Source organism: Teleopsis dalmanni, chromosome 2 (assembly GCF_002237135.1).
Source record: "Teleopsis dalmanni isolate 2A chromosome 2, ASM223713v2, whole genome shotgun sequence".
In the NCBI taxonomy this organism is placed as follows: Eukaryota; Metazoa; Arthropoda; class Insecta; order Diptera; family Diopsidae; genus Teleopsis; species Teleopsis dalmanni.
In genome coordinates, this window is record NC_051847.1 from 78450572 (window position 1) to 78469467 (window position 18896).

The following is an 18896-nucleotide window of genomic DNA, read 5'->3' on the forward strand; positions in this document are numbered from 1 at the left end:
TTACATAGGTCCGAAAAGTTTCATAATACTCCGCAACACCCATCTATCTCCAACAAAGTTTTTATAAAAAAATATTTATTATCAAAAAAAAAATTTCTGAATTTTACTGGACTATGTATATTAATTATATATATAACAATCTAATTATATGCAAAAAATAGGAGTGATTCGCCTATTTTTAAGTTATTTGCAATTATATGAAATATTAATCCTTGGTGCTTGCAGTCCTAAATATTAATGTAAGAATAATTAAATAAAAGAATTATTACCAAGACCAGTGATGTTGGGTATTTGGGAAAACGGGAACCAGCTGTATAGTCATCTAAAAATGCAATTAATTAATATATAATAAAATTTTGTTGTTTTGATTTACTACTGTTCAAAATAGCTCAATATTGAAAACAATAGTTTATGTTAAGAATTTAGTTTCTTTCATCAAAGCGATGTTCTGCATATAAATGTCATATTTATGCTGAAAGACTATCTACTATTACTATTAACTATAATGTTATAGATAATATAATATATATAATATATGTATATATATTATATTATTATCTATCAGCGATTTAGCTCCTTAAAAGGAAGCTGATTGAGACTGGACTCGCATGTAAGAATTAATATTAAAAATTAATAACTTCACATAAGTAAAAAACCATCTTCAGTGCAAACGGATAGAAAAAAGTTATTTATACTGTGAATGAACTTAAAGTGTCAATTTTCGCTCTCGTAATAAACTACCAAGCCAAAAATATCTATTTTTTTAACTTATTGACTTGAATTTGAAGTATTCGTTTTTAAACTGTGCAAAATATCCATTCATAGTTTAAAAAATCGATTTAAATTCCAAATATCGCCGGAATATCGCCTTGTTACGAATTTATTACGAAAATGCATTTTCCAGATTGTCTTTGGTAGAGCAGGAAATACAGTTTATATGCACTTAGATTGAAGTTAACGATGATGACTTTGAAGTGTGGAGATATTCTGCATGAATTCATTCGTATTCGTTTGAATTTCAATTCGTAAATGCGTACTTCACCAGAATTGCTTAGCAACTTTTATGAAGTGATTTTGTCCTGGTGACAGTTCAAAGCTGCCAGCTGCACATCACTTGTCAATATAAATTAACGACGTCCTCACAAAAGTTCTGTTTGATTTAAAAATTTTAAAAATTTTGCGTAAATGCCGAAGCATAGCAGTTTAAAAATGTGAAACAAAGGATCCCAGGGAAGAATACTTAATAATTTATTTTGTACTTTAATTTGTTTCAATTTTTGCTTTAATACAATATCAAAGTTATTAATAATATATTATACAGATTATAGTTACAATAAATTACTCTTATTTTCACTCTTTAGAATTTATTCTAGGAAAAAAATTTAATCTGCAAAATTAAGAAGCAACAGACTGAATTCTACATTAGACGCAGAACACTCCGAGACATGGGATAGTATACTTTATGCTATTCAGGTTGCAAAGACAAAGGGAAATATCTGACCAGTAATACTGAAGACATATTTGAAGGATTGAAAATAAATTTCAATTTCTAATAATACCAGATGATGATCAAGAAGAAGATGACCTCTGATCCCACCTATTATGCAGGGGTGCAGAAAAATTTCTGTCAGTTAAAATCTAACAAAATCCCAAGGATTAAAAGCATAGAGAGCTGAAATAACACTAAGCAATTCATAAATTTATTGTACCATATATGGGACGATGAAGGGACACCAGAGACGGGCTTAATGGCATAATATGCCGCATATATAAAAATTGAGATATAAGAACGTGCAGCAATTATGAAAGCATAACATTGTTGAATTCTTCCTATAATATACCTTTTTATCATATATAAACGGATACCACCATATCATAAAAACATCATCCAATATGACTTATCTCAAACAAATCAACAATAGATCAAATCTGCTCACTAAGGAAAGTGATAGAAAAATATCAGGATTTTAACATTCCCCTATACCACCTATTTAAACTCGTTATAAATATGCTTATCACACTATTGCTAGGGAATTATACAGAAACATGAAAAAAATTTGGGATTCTTTATAAACTATTAGTTACTATGTTAGCTATTAGTTACTATTAATATTATTATATTTTCTGTTTATAAGCAAAGTCGACTATTAGCTTCACTTTACTAAGTCAGAATTACCGGACTGAAATCACAACAATCAACATTTTAATGGAACCCAACAAATGCAGTCAGTCTTTTCTTCAATCTAGGTATGGTTCACAAAAACCAAATCTAGATTCTTTTGCTTTACAAGAGAGACTATCCTCACTAAATCCAGTCATATATTGGCATAAGCAGACGATATTGATATCTTAGCTAGATTTGATACAGTTGCATAGGAATTTTTCACTTTAATAGAGCAGGCGATAAATATAAAGCGGTCTTATGTTAATAATGAAAATTGTGACAATTACTACAAAAAAGATACCAACAGATGGTCAGTCAAAAATCTTTCAGTGATTTTACATCAATCGTAAAAGCTGAAAATAACTTGTATAAAAAATACAAGGCCTACTACTAAAGTCTAACAAGACTTATTACAGTTTATATAGGTACTTTAAGTCCAAAAACGTTACCATTCACATCCAAGCTACAACTTTACAAGATAATAATTCTACCAGTACCTTCATACATATGGGTCTAACCACTTGCATTTTATTAGAAAAATTTTATCTCATGTGATAAAGAAAACATCAAAAGCAACATATGGTATGGTTGAACCAACATGATGAATCGAATAAGGATATTTTAACCTTAGATTTAGTTAAAATCTAAAATATTTAAATCAACCAAATTATTTTTCTGAGCGTAGGATCAGAAAGCACACTCTCATTATAGCCGCCTTCCAGAGAAAACTTGTACGGAGATATTTTTTCTTCAAATATTTTTTATATTTGAAGAAGGACGGTTCCGAAAATGTTACAAATCGAACTATACGTGATCTACCTCGAAGCAGTTGTAGTGCAAGTGATTAGTGAACCTGGTCTAAAAAGTTTTTGTGTCAGATTTTATATAAAACAATCTACAATAAAGCAGGTCATGTCTACGCTGGATATAGCTTAGATTAGGAAGGTCGATGTCAAGTTGTACCAAATTGGATGACAACCGTTCGCAATCGAGAACCTATATATTCCGGGGATTTTGTGCAGCTGTTAAAAATTCAAAAATTTTTTTTTTTGATTTGTGATATATACAGTTATCTGAATCTTTAACTTCAGTTAATTTTAATGTACTGAAATTCTGTAGACTTCACTTCACGTCTAAGACTAACAAACCTGCGCGTCCTGAGGTGGAAGCAGGACGCGCAGGAAGATATGCTGATGTACGGTCCGTCATCAGTTAGAAAATAAATAAATGATAATGATTCTAGTATGGTTAAAGTTTAGTGTGGGGCAGGGATAAGCCCCCCAGCCACAATAGAGTAAAAGTGCGCAATAACACTAATTCAAATCACAACAACAACAATAACAACTTCATGTCAGTAATAAACTGAGTTCTGTTGAGAACTCTTTACATAAAGTTAAGGAATTTTCTTTTTATTGAAATAAATACAGTTGACAAGAGTGTATATACAGCGACTTTCTTTTCAATGTAGGACTATTACTTTAGTATATGATTCTGAAAATAAATTTTGCTTGATATAGGTAAGCAAAATTTTGGACAAGATATGCAATGTGACAATAATTCACTTTTCATTTATGTTCCAATGACCTCTAAACTATAATAAACAACTTTTTTCTAATATCATAATTTTCATAACATTTATTTTAAACACAACGCATAACTTATTTTATTTAGTAATATTCATCATGATTAGTAGGTCATTGGCAAAAAAAAAATTACTTCTGTGCCATTAAAATATACTTTATAAAATATCTTAGTTTATTAAAGAGAACACATACCATAAAGTTCGAATATTTTTTTATTCGCCTAGATATTTTCATAGGTACAGACCTCAATACCTACTTTTACTTTTATCCATTACAAAAAAAAAAAAAATATTTTAAATGTAATTCAATGAAAGGTGTGAGAAAAACTTCAGGATATAAGTATTTAAAAAATTATTTATAAAGAAATAAATTAAATTGTGGCATAACAGAGAAACTAAATACCTTTCATGCACACAAATTTATATCACACATGTTAAATTCTCACATTATAAAGAGTAAAACAAAACAAGGACTATGAACGAGTCCTTTTGGGAAGTTTTTATGTAAGCTATTACATGCTAAAATCACATTCTCGTTACCATAAAATGCTTTATAATGCTAAAAATGATTTCCTTAACGAGCATAGAGTTTCAGTAAGAAGATACGACAAACCACTTCAGGTATTAAAAAGGATATACGAATACACGTATTGTGTATTGGTGGAACGTTTCGGTGTTCATTAACACCTTTAGGTATTGTTTAAATTCAATTTCCCCCATCATGTTTTATATTACAAGGTTAGGATTTCCTATAAATGAAAACTATAAATATTATTTAAAATTATTAAAACATGTACAACTAACGTTGTCATTTTATAAAGGTATAAGAAAGCTTAATAAATTAATATAAATTAACATTTCTCTTTTTGTGTAATTCAAATAAAAAATGGGTTCACATTTCTCAATTACTCATTAAAGTCTCTTTTATAATAAAAAGATTTATATTTAAGAGCTCAGTTGAAGAGTATAAAGTCACAGTTAAAACAACTTCAAGCAATTATTAGCTAATTTAATATTAATGCAGTCACAATTTTAATAATTCTCATTAACTTCAGTTAAATAAAATTTTCCAAAAGTAAAGTAGAACTATTAAATACGATTAACCGGATGAAAGCCATTTAGAATAATCATATTTATGTACTATATCTTCACTAGTGCTAATGTTTCCAAGGTTTTAATTATACACACACAAGATTGGTGGTATGCATCACTAGCCAACTGGGGTCACAATAGCCATTGAAATTTAATACCACACCAAATTGAGTAAATTCTTCCACTTGACCGCTGCAAATGGCGTTATATGTGTTAAATTGCGGCACAAGTCATTTGGTCAATCTGGTGTTAGTCGTAACAAATTAAATGCGAAAAAATATTTCCACTTAAAGTGGAAGTATTTAATTACTTTTGTTACTTTAATATTTTTTGAGTAATATGAAATTATTCCTATTACAAAAATTCAATCCCTAAACCTTTTTTGTTTAATTATAAAAATGGAGAGATTAAATATAATTAATCTCTGGAATTATTAAACTATTCAAATCTGTATTATCAATTATATCTGTGATATTTCAAATAAAATGATAGTTACTTTGAAGAATTCCGACTTTTAAATTGAGTCTATAAAGTTGCAACTTCCATTACGACAGTGCTTAATTTATTTTTCTCTCTATATCAACTAAAACAGTGGTTTACCTGGAGAAGTACATTTACTGAAAATCTTTTTTAATTATGTCTGACTAACTTGGACACCTTTGGCGTTTCTTCTATTCCCTTATTTCCTTTAGTATATTGTTGTCATTTATATAGTATGCTTGATATGTCCATGGCATATTTTTTTTTTTTTTTTTTTTTTTTCAATTCATACGTTATTTATTGAATCTTTCAATTTGGAAACTAACAATAAGTGATAAAATCTTAAAACTAAATTTATTTTTTTTTCCTAAGCCATTGATTTGGAAAAAATTATTAAGACATTAATTTATTTAATAAAATAAAATTGAAAATTAATATTAAAATTAAAATTGAGATTAAAATTAATTCAAGAAATCACATTCAGTTCAATTAAAGAAAATTTATAATATTTTAAATGAAATATAAATTTTGAAGGTTAACAGATGTTAATGGTGTCCTTCTTTTTTAGACGTCTGTGGCCTTTGTTCAGTAGGAGCATGTAAGCTAATTGGTTAGGATGGTCTTCTAACTTTATGAGATGCTGACGGCTACATCGAGCAGCTTCTTCTATTACTGTTGGCACGCTCAAATCTCTATGAAGGTTAGCATTTTTCAGAAACCACGGTGCACCTGTTATCATTCTTAGGGTTTTAGATTGCAGCCTTTGCAGTTTTTCAATATTTGATGGCATCGCTGTTCCCCACAGTTGAATTCCGTAACTCCATATTGGTTTTATTATCGACTTGTATAGCAAAATTTTGTATTCAAGTGGTAGCTTAGATGACGTGCCCATAAGCCAATGCAATGAACTTAATTTTATATTTATTTGTGTCTTTTTAGCCTCTATGTGTTTGTTCCAAGTTAAACGTCTGTCTAGATGTATCCCTAAATATTTTACATTGTCGCTTGAAGGTACTTTTTGCTCATTTATTGTAATATTGGGACAGTTTCCTGGTCTTAGAGCAAATGTTACATGGGTACATTTTTGTTCATTGACTTTGATACGCCATACTGATAACCATTTCTCAAGTTGGTGAACATGTTCTTGAAGCATGCGTTGTGCGATTGCGGGGTTTTTGTGTGCACTTAGTATTGCTGTATCGTCAGCAAATGTTGCAGTTAAAGTGTTTTCCGAAGTTGGCATATCACTTGTATACAGCAGATATAATAGCGGACCTATTACACTTCCTTGTGGAACTCCAGCTTTGATAGGACAGGGTTCTGAAACAAAATCTTTATATTTTAAAATAAAAGTTCTTCTGCTTAAGTAGTTTTTTAACAAAAGGTGAGTGTTAACTGGCATGAGAGTTGTAATTTTATGTATTAAGCCTTCGTGCCATACTTTATCAAACGCTTGGGCTACATCTATAAATATGGAAGTGCAGTATTGTTTATTTTCAAATGAGTTTCTTACGAATGATACAATACGATGCACTTGTTCAGTTGTACTGTGTTTAGCTCTGAAGCCGAATTGATGCTCCGGAATTATTTCGTTAGCTGAGAGTATTGGCATTATTTTTGTTATTAGTAGCTTTTCAAATATTTTTGATAATACTGGAAGGACGCTAATTGGTCTGTAGGATTCTACTTTGGTTTTGTCCTTTCCAGGTTTAGGTATCATTGTTATTTGTGACATTTTCCAAAGTTTGGGATAATATCCTGTCCGTAAGATAGCGTTAAATAAATGCCTGAGATGTATAATGGCACATTGTGGTAATTGTTTCACCATTGTAACTGAGATTTTATCAGGTCCTGCTGCCTTTTTCGCATTGAGATCTTTTATAATTTTATTGATATTTTCTAGTTTAAAAATAAGGGGCCTGCTCGAAGGATATAGGTTTGTAATTGGTAAAGAAGTATTTTGTGAAGCATTATTTGGAGTAAATACATTTTTCAAGTGTTTTACAAATATTTCCCCTTTCTCTGAGTCACTTCGTGCCCAGTCACCATTTTCTAGTCTGAGAGGAGATTCATGCTGGATAGGCTGTTTGAGGTACTTTGTTGCCTTCCAAAGTGAATAATCCGTTTGTTCATTAGGTGCCAAATTGAATAGAAAATTGTCTAGGGATTTTTGATGTCTTTCCGCTAGTGCATATTTGAGTTCATTTGCACATTTAGCTAGTAAAACTTTATTGTTTGGGGATCTGTGCCGTTGCCATAGTCTTCTAGCGTTTCTCTTTTGTTGTAATAATCCCTCTATTGTTTTTGTCACACCGATTTTTTTGGGTTCTTTTTTTTCAATTCTTATAGAAGCTACTTCAACACCCATTGAGATTACTTCAGAAAATTGGTTAACACAAGCATCAATTTCATTATTCACCTTTAACGAAGCATGTTGAGGTATATGACAAGAAACATATTTACGAAATTATAACCAGTTTATATGTTTTGTTAGACATTGCGTTTGGATAGTTCTATTCTGTTGACTTTGCATTGTTATTATTGTTGGTGAGTGGTCTGATGACAGTTCAACTAATGGAAATGCGGTGATTGTTGATGGTTTAATATTTTTGCTTAGACCAAAGTCGATAAGATCTGGGACTTTTTGTCGATCAGAAGGCCAGTATGTTGGGTGTCCAGTTGAAATCACATTGAGATCTTCACTTTTCACAACTGCTAGAAGTTTCCGTCCTCTTGGCGTTATTAGCCTTGAACCCCAGAATGTGTGCTTCGCATTAATCGCCTGCGACCAGAAATTTAGAACCGAGTGTTTTAAAAAAGTTTTGGAAGTCTTGGACTTCTATATTGTGATTGGGTGGACAATATATTGCAGCTATTACGATATTTTCTCCATATTCATCAAATCGGATAGCTGTCGATTGTAGATAATCTTTGCTGAAGTCTTCTAAAACAAAATGTTTAAGTCTTTTTTTTATTATAATACCAGTACCTCCTCGAGCCATTCCTTTGGGATGCTTGGTGTCATAAAAGCAGTAATTTGGAATTTTGAAAGCGTTTTTTTGAGTAAGATGTGTTTCGGACACAAGCATAATATCAATTGCATTACTAATTAAAAAATATTCAATTTCAAGTTTGTGGTTGTTTATACCGTTTGCATTCCAGTGACATATTCTAATGGAGTTGCTCATTTTTTCATTATTAGAGTTTGCATTAGAGCAGTTTGATTTTTTATAAGTTCTTGCATCATACTTTGCATACTACACATAAAAAGATTAAGACTTTGGATCAGTGTTTTTAGCGTCTCTTCTAAATTATCTACTGCTGGTATTGCCAATTGTTGAGGTTGAATATTTTCTCTTAATACATTTGCATAACTTTTGCCTTGAGAGATTGTTGCTTCTGTATTGTTTATTTGTTCTTGGTAGTAATTTTTGGGTGGCACAGCGTTTAATTGATTTTTGGGAAGAGTTCTCTGCTTAACTGCAACAAATACGGTACAACCCCTATAATTTGCAGTATGATTTTTGCCGCAATTGCTGCATTTTTTTGCATTTGCATCTTCTTTAGGTTTTGGACATATGGAGGATTTGTGTAGATCTCCACATATTACACATACACTAGGTAAGGTGCAATAGGTTCGAGTATGGCCAAATTCTTGACAGTTAGTACACTGTATTGGATCTTTTCTTTTGAAAGGCTCTTCTACTGTTATCCTTCGATGTAAAAGATAACGAAGATTGTAAATTGGGTGCACTTCTCCTTTAGCGAGTTTTTTTGCGTTTGGCTCAAGTTCTACTTTAAATATTGGCTGAGGTGTTTTATTTTTGTTTTTAATATTAAAGATGGACTTTGCTTCAAATCCGGCTTCTGCTAAGGCTGCTTTTATATCAGCTTCCGGTACGAAGTGTTCTATACCTTTTATTACCACACTTAAACCTTTGCTACTTTTTAGCTGGTAGGTGTAGTAGCTTTTATTATTGGCATCAAAGAAGTTTATAATTTTTCTATAATTTAATTCATCATTTATTTGGATTTTTGTTTCATTAACATTTCCCTTCAGGAGTGGAATCACGTAGAAATGTTTATCACCTATTATGGATGTTATCTTCTTTAAAAGATCGTTCGAATTTTTTTCCCTTAGATAAATTGGAGGTGGTTTGTATTTTTTGGTATTATTTTCGGTATTCTCGTTATTTTCATCAGTTGATAAGATTTGAAATCTATTTTTATTTAAGGAGGCGCCGTTTTCAACTAATTTTGTTAGTTTTGAAATTTGACTAGATGGTTTTGTCATGGGGCTGCGTTTCCGCTTTGTTACAAGAATATATCTATCTATTCCTGTCTGAATTTTATTGCCGCTGTCTTGTTTGGCAGCATTTTGAATATTATTTTTATCTTCAATGCTGATAGACTCATGTTCGTTATGTTTTGTTGTGCAATTTAGCAACTTTTGCATACAAACATTTTTCTGCAACGTTTTTTCTGATACATGTTTATCATCGCTGTTTTGATGTGCAACAATTGTTGATGGAGAATTTGGCAGTGAAGATCCACATTCAGCACTCCAAGAAAAAGTTTTTGACTGCGCATGCGCTGTGAGAAGATCACTTTTGCGTGCAGAAGAAGACGGCAATGAATTAGTAAATTTATTTGTTTGCATACTTACTCCCTCAATAACTTGTTTAGTTTCGCGCTCAGGGGGAGAACGCTGAACACTCATTTTAGACGTTTTCTATTTGGCGCAATCTGTTGTTGTTTAATTTTGTATTGATATTAAAGTATGAAATAATTTATAACACACTTTCAAGCTCAAACAAAGCAGTGGAATTTTAAGCGTCTGTCTAAGAGGATGCTATTTTGCAAAATTTTAGATTTAAAGACCCGCACTTTCTGTATTTGAACTATTTTAAAGCAGAGCAAACAAGAACGCGTCCGAACACTTTAAACTCACTCACTCACCCACCATGGCATATTAAAGTTTTTATTATTTTACGAAATATTTTCTGGTGTTCTCTCTATGTGCGCCAATAAACACCATGTTCAAGAATTCCAGCAGAATAGGTTAAGCTTAGTTCCATGCATTTCCCAAAAAACCCGATATTATCTTATTTACTTATATATATCTTAGATATATCATATTACCTTATATATAAGTGAAGGCCATATTGCTCTTGACCTGGGTGATGAAAAAATATTAACCCAATCATATGTCATATTAGACATATGTGATCAATTTTCACCTATGACTTTTATTTATTCAGAGTCAACAAGTTTCACTATCTTTGCAGCCTTCATCTTTCCTGCTATATTTTTATACCTAGGAACATTTGATGCCAACTACTAAAAGAGCTTTGATAGCGGCTGACTGTTAGTGAGATAATAGAATTCCTTCTTTGAAGAGAGTTGAACGAGAAAAGGCTTTTATAATGGCGAAACCATCTGTCTGAAATAATTAAGTAGAGTTGCAAACATATTGTGATTTACAAATCTTAAGGTTCACGGTATTGATCCCAGCTCAAGTGCTTCTGTCCATCTTTGATCCGTAAGTGCAAATAACTACCTCTCCTTGCGTTATTTTAAACTTTACTTCCAAATCTACTCTGGCGGAAGTTCTGAACGCAAAGTAATTATCAAAGTTACTATATATTATTGGATATATGTATGTAAACAGAGTTAGTTGATTGAATATTACAATATTCTAGCGTTACGTTATATTAAATAGTAGTATTTATCAAAATGGAACATACTGGTGTTTTTAATCCTACTGTTATTCCAAAACATTAAAAAAATTAAAGTGAATTATTTCTCTATAAAAGCATTCAAAACTTAGTTCAAGAACTATAAACATGTGTTAAATATGTCGGGCGTAATCTAGATATTTTTGAAGAACTTGCCTAAATGTGAATCATTAATCAGTTGTTGATTTATCATAACTGAAGCCACATTAGTGTCGGTTTATTTTTCGTTAAAAAATACATTTTTATTAAGAGATTTCATGCTGAATTCTGAAGTAGTCCAGAGGTAGTCGCAGCTTATTCTGTCATCTTCCTCTTTATACACAGGTAGATTATGCAGCTTAGCTATTATGAAACGGAATTCATAGAATCTGTACTTCACTACATGCAAATAACTTCTATGTTTAGATCACTGTCAAAAATATCTAGCTGAAACTATTTTAAACATAAACTATGTTAGAAGGCTGCGATAATCTAAACCAGGGCAGCCCAGACCAGATGCGATCGTGGTCCAATACAAATCAGTATACAGATTGGAGGGTCGCAATAATAAATACATACGTTCATAATTGTTTTTAACAAAAAAAAATACAGTTATAATATTAAATTTCATAATATTTATTTATCAATTTAAATTTATTTATTTGGTTTACTATAAATAAATAAATTTTCGTAATTGTAGTAGATGTTTGTCGCGGGCCAGACAAACATTAGCCGCGGGCCGTACTTGGAGAGCCCTGATCTAAACAATCCATTCGGTTTAATAACAAACTACCATATATGAAGAATTCTTCAAACTAAATCGATTAATACTCAAATACCACTATGTATTATGTACTATATATATGTATATATATATATATATATATATATATATATATATATATATACTATAAATAATTATATAAGCATATATTTTGTATGCTCTGGATATAGTATCCGCTTTTTACTGAGTTTTTTATGAAAGTATCTTTTATCATGCAGTAGTTTTATAACATTTCTTATTGGATTGTACGTTTCACCTATAATCACCTATTTTGAAGGGAAACTTTATTTTTTAAATTAAATTTAATTAAAAATATTGATAAAAATTTAATTTAACATTCTATAAATGAAGTTATTATATTTGCTTTAAATTATTTTTAAAACAATACTTTTACATACCAAATACGAAATAAATAATTTAATAAAAAAGCTTAGATAACAAATTTTATATTTTTGGAAAATGCAACAATAAAATTTTTAACATCTGCGTTTTCCAGTTTACCTAAGTTCCGTTTATGGTTTCATGCATCATTTCGTTTATTCTAATCCACTCTAGCTTTTCTCTGAGGATAAATTCATTTAAACTAAACCAGAACGAATGTGAAGGTTGTAAAATATACTACAATTTTTAGAGAAATGCAAGACTTTTATATCTGAAGCAGGTGTTTTATTTCCTCATCGAATTTAACTGAAAATAATTTTTATTTTTTTTTAAATTTATGTGGGAGAACTTTATTATCTTTAAACTTTCGTTACAAAATTATTAGAGTTTTATGGTTTTTATTCTCATCCAAATGAAATAAAACTTAAATATGGATTCTGTAACATTTCTACACATTTTAAAATTCAAATAAGGAAACAACACCATAAAATATTTTATAATAAGTTACAAAACTCAAAAATAAAAATATTTTGGAAATATATTTTTATTTTAAAATTGAAACAAATTCAATTATTATTTATTCTAATGAATATAGGAAAATTTTTGTACTTTTCTAAATATTTGAAATTATTGAGAAAAATTGTTCAAGCAGATATATGAATATTTTATACTATGAAATGAATTTTAGTTTTTGTAAAACTTTATTTATTAAAGAAATATATATATAATTTTATTTGCTATCAATTTTAAGGTATATGCAAACTTATTCGTTCAGAAGATTAAAAGTAGTTTAAATTCATGTCATACTTTTTTGATTTAGACACTCTTATACTACGTTCAGGCAGACAAATTTTCTTAATTTCGTAAAAATAAAATTAAGTTAATTTGGAAAATGATCATACTGCCCCAAATTAAGAAAATTATATTTTTTTTGTTTACAAATCGAATCTTAAAAATCTAAAAAAAGTTGTTTTCAGTTGTTTTATTAGCTTTATTAGGTATGTGAATTATTATTTTTCACTCTACTTAAAATTAAAAACAGTTACAGTTTATTCCCTATATTCAAATTAAAAAATTTGCACTACTTTCAAAATATTTGCCTGGTTTTATTAAAGTCAACTGTTACTGACATTTATTTTAAAAAAATGTCACTATTTCGTTATCCCAACTTTATCTTTTGCTTAAAATATATCTTATGCATAGCTGCATTTGAAATGTCTCATAATTTCAGCTTTCGTTTTAACGAAATTAACGAAATTTTTCTTAATTTTGTTCTAATTTTTGAACACAGTATTATATGTCTCAAATATTCTTTTAAAACTATACTATTTGTCTGCTATGATATTTTGTTATTACCATATATTAAAAATAGAAAAAATTAAAAAAAAATTATTTTAATGATTTAATAAAAGAAATTGTGTTCTTTACTTAGTGTATTGTGTTTAAAAACAATTCATCTATATGCTATGGACACAATTTTACAGATATTTATAAATCATAGTTGTAAGACAAATAACACGAAACAAATTGTTGTAATATTTTTATTTAAATGTGAACTTTTAAACCCTCTCTTATAAATTATTTCTTATGGACATTAAAATACAAATTAACTAAACACTATGAGTTTCACTTAAGAAGAGAAAATTAAATGCGTTTAATGATGCTTGGAGACTCAATAAGCAGAATATTACTTATGAAATCAAAGGATATAGAAACATTGTCACATGGTAAAAATTTCATCAGCTGATAAAACATAATAAACCTGCCAGAATTGATTTAAATCAATATTATTTTAAAAAAAGTTTATCTTTCATATATACAAAGTGCTTTTTAAGCCTAGACAGAGTTGAATCTATGTACACTTACCATATCTAACCTTTATATATATCAATGGTAAACAAATTAATCAATTGCATTCAATATTTTCTTATCGAAATTCGAAATTGTAGTAAAATATTTTGAGTAGTTTCGATATTGCTATAGTCTTATAAATTGTTTAAAGTTAATGGGCAAGTTGATGTTACATTATGTCTATTTTTTTTTTTTGTATTTTTCTTTTTAAGTTTTTGTGATGAAGAGATATTTTATGCACCGTCAAATTTACCGTCTTCGGAATGCCCCACTCTCTAACATTAATATGTAATATACCGACTAAAACACCCCTTCTTCGGCAAAACTTATTCCTCCTCGAAACCACTTCTAGGAATATCTAGTATCAAGGAGTGTCTATTTTGTTGATATATATTTTTCTTAATTTAGAAATACCAAAATAATTAAACAACAATATCTTTATTGTTTTCTGCTAATAGTTTTAAATTTACTTTAACTAGAATTAAATCAATTTAATGTTGACATTAAATTTATAAATATTATTTTAAAATCAAATTACTTATTCAAAATAATGACATAAAACAACATATGCAAATAATATATTTTATTAATTTGTACTAAGAAAACATTTAAACATATTTTAAAATACTTACCTTGAACTGATATTTTATACGTCATTTTAATTTAAATTTATTTTGTGAGAATTTAAAGTGAATTACTCATGTTTCCAAAAATTTATTAACTTTTCAATTAAATTCGAAACATGACCTCAGCAGAACATTTATGCTTATATCCAGCATATTTTCGGTTGAGTGATATTTAATTAAAATTAGGAGCTCAAAATTTAATGAATAGAGTTAAACATATCCAGAATAATTAATACGTTCTATGCGTTCTAAAAATTTTAATTTATTTTAAAAGTACAATAGTTTGAAAAAACAGGATTTTCTTTTAGTATATAATTTTCTTTTAAATAGCGCCATTTAAACAATTTTTGTAATTGATAAAATCAAATAATAGTATTGACAGGCGGCAACAATAAATGATTATTAAAAAATACTTAAATAATACATTTTTAATAGTGCCGGAAGATATAAAGCATCAAAAGCCACCGTGTGACACTTTAACGCACTAAAACCACCTCTTAGGAAAAAACAAGACTAAGGCTTCAACTATTGCAGGTTGGAGTACTGAGAACCCGTTTTCAGTAATTAATAGTTAAAGTAGAAATTTATAGGCTTAAAATAATGAAATCTAAATTTATATATAACCGTGTACGGAGACAGAAAAAAACGGTGAAGTTATACTAGTAAAAAGGGAGAAGTAATTATTACAATCACAGGAACCTTGTTATGTATAGACCCTGCATTAACAAAATATTCTAACAGATGTCTTAATAATGAATAAAAGTCAACACACAAATTAGAAAACTATCATACAAAAAAGCTGACTGTGATTTGTTTCAGTTTTCATTTTCTTTTGTTTAAAGAGACATTTTTTTCCCTACTAAAAACCTTAATGAGCTCTTTACACCTCGAATCATTGAAATCTCTTAAACTAGCAAATAAATAATCATTTGGGCAGTTAATGATATTCCCATTCATCAATGCTATAAAACCACATTTTTTTTTACGTGGTCTTATGTCCGCATAACATTTATGTTCAGTAAAAAATATTTACAGGTGACCACACCATGAGACTACAATTTAATGAATCTCACTTCTGTTTAAATGGCTTTAATAATAAAAAAGAATTTCCTAGCATCTTAAGAAAATGGAATTCGTCTCCAATAGAATTTTCAAATTGGTTTTGTTGTTTATATATTCTTAATATGTCTGGGGAGAACAAGAAGGAACTTGTTAAATAATTAAACGTTTAATATTTTTTATTATACTCTATACTCTCCTTAAGAGTCATCATCAGGATTACGATATACAAAGATAATTATAACATTTTTCAATATTTTAATAATTAATTCTAATGATTAATAATGAATACATAACAAAAATATACAACAAACATACAAAAATTTTGGAATTATATATTGAAGTTTTTAAATAAGAATTTTATATAAAGAGGTTTTCGAACAGAAGTGAAACAACAACAAAAATTTATTTTTTTTTTAAATTATTTTAATTAATTGAATTTTTGGCTGACCATACAGCTGTTTCGAGTATTGCCAAATACCCTTCATCAGTGGTCTTGGAAATAATTCTTATATTTAATTATTCGTAAATAATTATTTTTGAGACTGCAAGTACCAGGAATCGAACTCGAATTTTATGTAATGTTTATATACTATAAGTTAATATTATTAAAACTACATATACCTCATCCTCTTTCTTCGATCGTCTATATTGTACTAATTTTGCATCAAATATTAGTATCTGTCTTAAAAGAGTAACAATCTTTCAAAAGCAATTGGGTTTAATAATTATTCTGTACTAAACCACCAATATTGTACAAATAACTAATACAAACTGTATTTTAAATTAAAATATTAAACATTTACTTAGTTTTGTTATTTTATTGCCCTAAGGAGCTTATCCGTAGGGCAACTTTTCTAGAGCACTCTCTTAAAATTAACTTATTGACTAACTATTCATTGGTATTAATGAAAAAATGAAAAATTCATAATTAAGGGGAAACAGTAAAACATGTTCTTTAATGTAACTTCTCAAAAACTTTTCATACTAATTGTATTCAAAACTATATAAATTATATTTAAAAACTACCATAAAGTTTTACGTGTGAAAAAATATTTTTATAAAATGCATTTACATTTATCCAACCGTAGAATCATAGTACATTCAACTCTAAAGTTGATACTCATGAGATTCCAACTGCAGTTATGAATAAAACCCATACAGAAAACTCAATGAGTTTTCTAGTATTTTTAATGGCAAACTGATTTTGAATAAGAACTCATATAAATCATATAAAATATTAACTCCTCTTAAATGAAGTTATACAAAATGAGTTAGTTTTTTCTGAGAGAAAATGAAATTTAATATATAATTAAAGTTAATAATATTAATAGAGTGATGGAGTACCACTAAATTAAAAGAGTGAATATATAATAATTTAAAGTAAGAGTTGGTTCAAATATATAAATATGTATACCTCCAAATAATTAAAGAAAAAATATTATTTTATTTATTATATATTATTATTGTATTTTTTATTTATAAAAAAAATGGTGAGGATTTTTCATTTTTTACTAAGTGATTTAATTTGACAATTAATACCAAAACTTTTTTATTGTGAAATATACTCGTAGTTTTCCATTTTACAAGAGTTTCTTGTTGGATATTTCTGTTTTTTTTTTCAATATTTTATTTATAATAAATGGAAAACCAAAACCATTTGTAAACAAAAAATAAAAGAACAATTTTCACTTTTATTTTTTTATTTACATCAAATTTAACCTAAGTAATCTTTATAAATCCATGAAATATCTCTTTTCATTTTTTATTTTTGTGTGCCTAAGTACTTCAATTCAATTTCCATTAAAATACACTTTAAAGCATTTAATAGTATAAACGTTTTTTTTCACTTTTTAAGTCGATTCAAAGTATATTTTGGAAAAGTTCTTTAAAATTGCACAGAAAATAATTTCAAATTCCAGGAATTTTTAAAAAAAGGTATCTACAAACGGAAAATGGTTAAAAGATTATAATAAGTGAAAGGTATCATTTACGGTTTCATAGTATATTAAATAAAAAAAGTAAAGAAACAGATAAGAACAAATATGCCAACAAACACATAATCAGCGAAAATTACAAACAAATATTAAAAGACCTTTTTATCCTAACCCCCCTGCTTTCCTATGAAATTCTAGTTGACGTAACAAATAATGCATTAACCGTAGCTTCAAGGATTATTGCAATCCTTTTTTGACTTTCAACGGTATCAATCAAATAATAAGTCAGGTGTATATATCTTTGCTTCTCTTTAATCTGTCATTGTATGACATGGAAAAATTTTGATTTGAACTGACATTTTCTTTGAATATCATCTCATTTTACCCTGAAGTGATTTTGATGTTTGTAACTTTGTTCTAAACATTTTTTATCAACTTCCAGTGACTGAAATCAGTTAAAGAAGCTTTAATGTCATATATCACAATTCAAAATTGTCAAAAACAAAAGTCTTTTTTATTATTATAATAATATAATATAATAAGGATGTATAATAAGGATATATAACATATAATAATAAGGATAATATGGCACATATAATAAAATAATAATATGGCACATATACATATAAGATATGAAGTACTAATAATGACTAAGCTAAATGAACTTTAATATATGTTAACATATTCGAACAATATATTGAGTTTATTCGTTTGCTTTCATACGTATTTGTAAAAACGAAACAAAACTAATATCAAACATAAAGCATACATGGCTCTCAAATAGCTAAAGTACATTTATCTACATGTTTAGATTTTTGTACATTTAAACTGCCCGAGCACCGTAGTCTTCGAATATTATGAAACAGTGATGTATAGTAATTTTGATCCAAGTACCCTAAGGAAAATATTCAAAATTCTCTATACCAAAAACTCGAATATATATGCAATTCCTCCAATCCATCAATAAGTTTATTAAGATTACAGCGTCTAAGCTATCTCGAAAAATAGATGGATACTCTAGCTTAGCTTAAAAAAACTCTACTTACGAAGTATTTATCGATATCCATTTTTTCATAATTTAAACAAACAAGGGCTTTCACAATAAAAATGATTGCCAGATTTTTCTAGTGTCAATAGAATGAAGCACATTTTAACATAGGAGCAAAGGTGCTTGCCGTTATCATAAAGTAAATAATAATGCATAATTCACAGATGAATGAAAA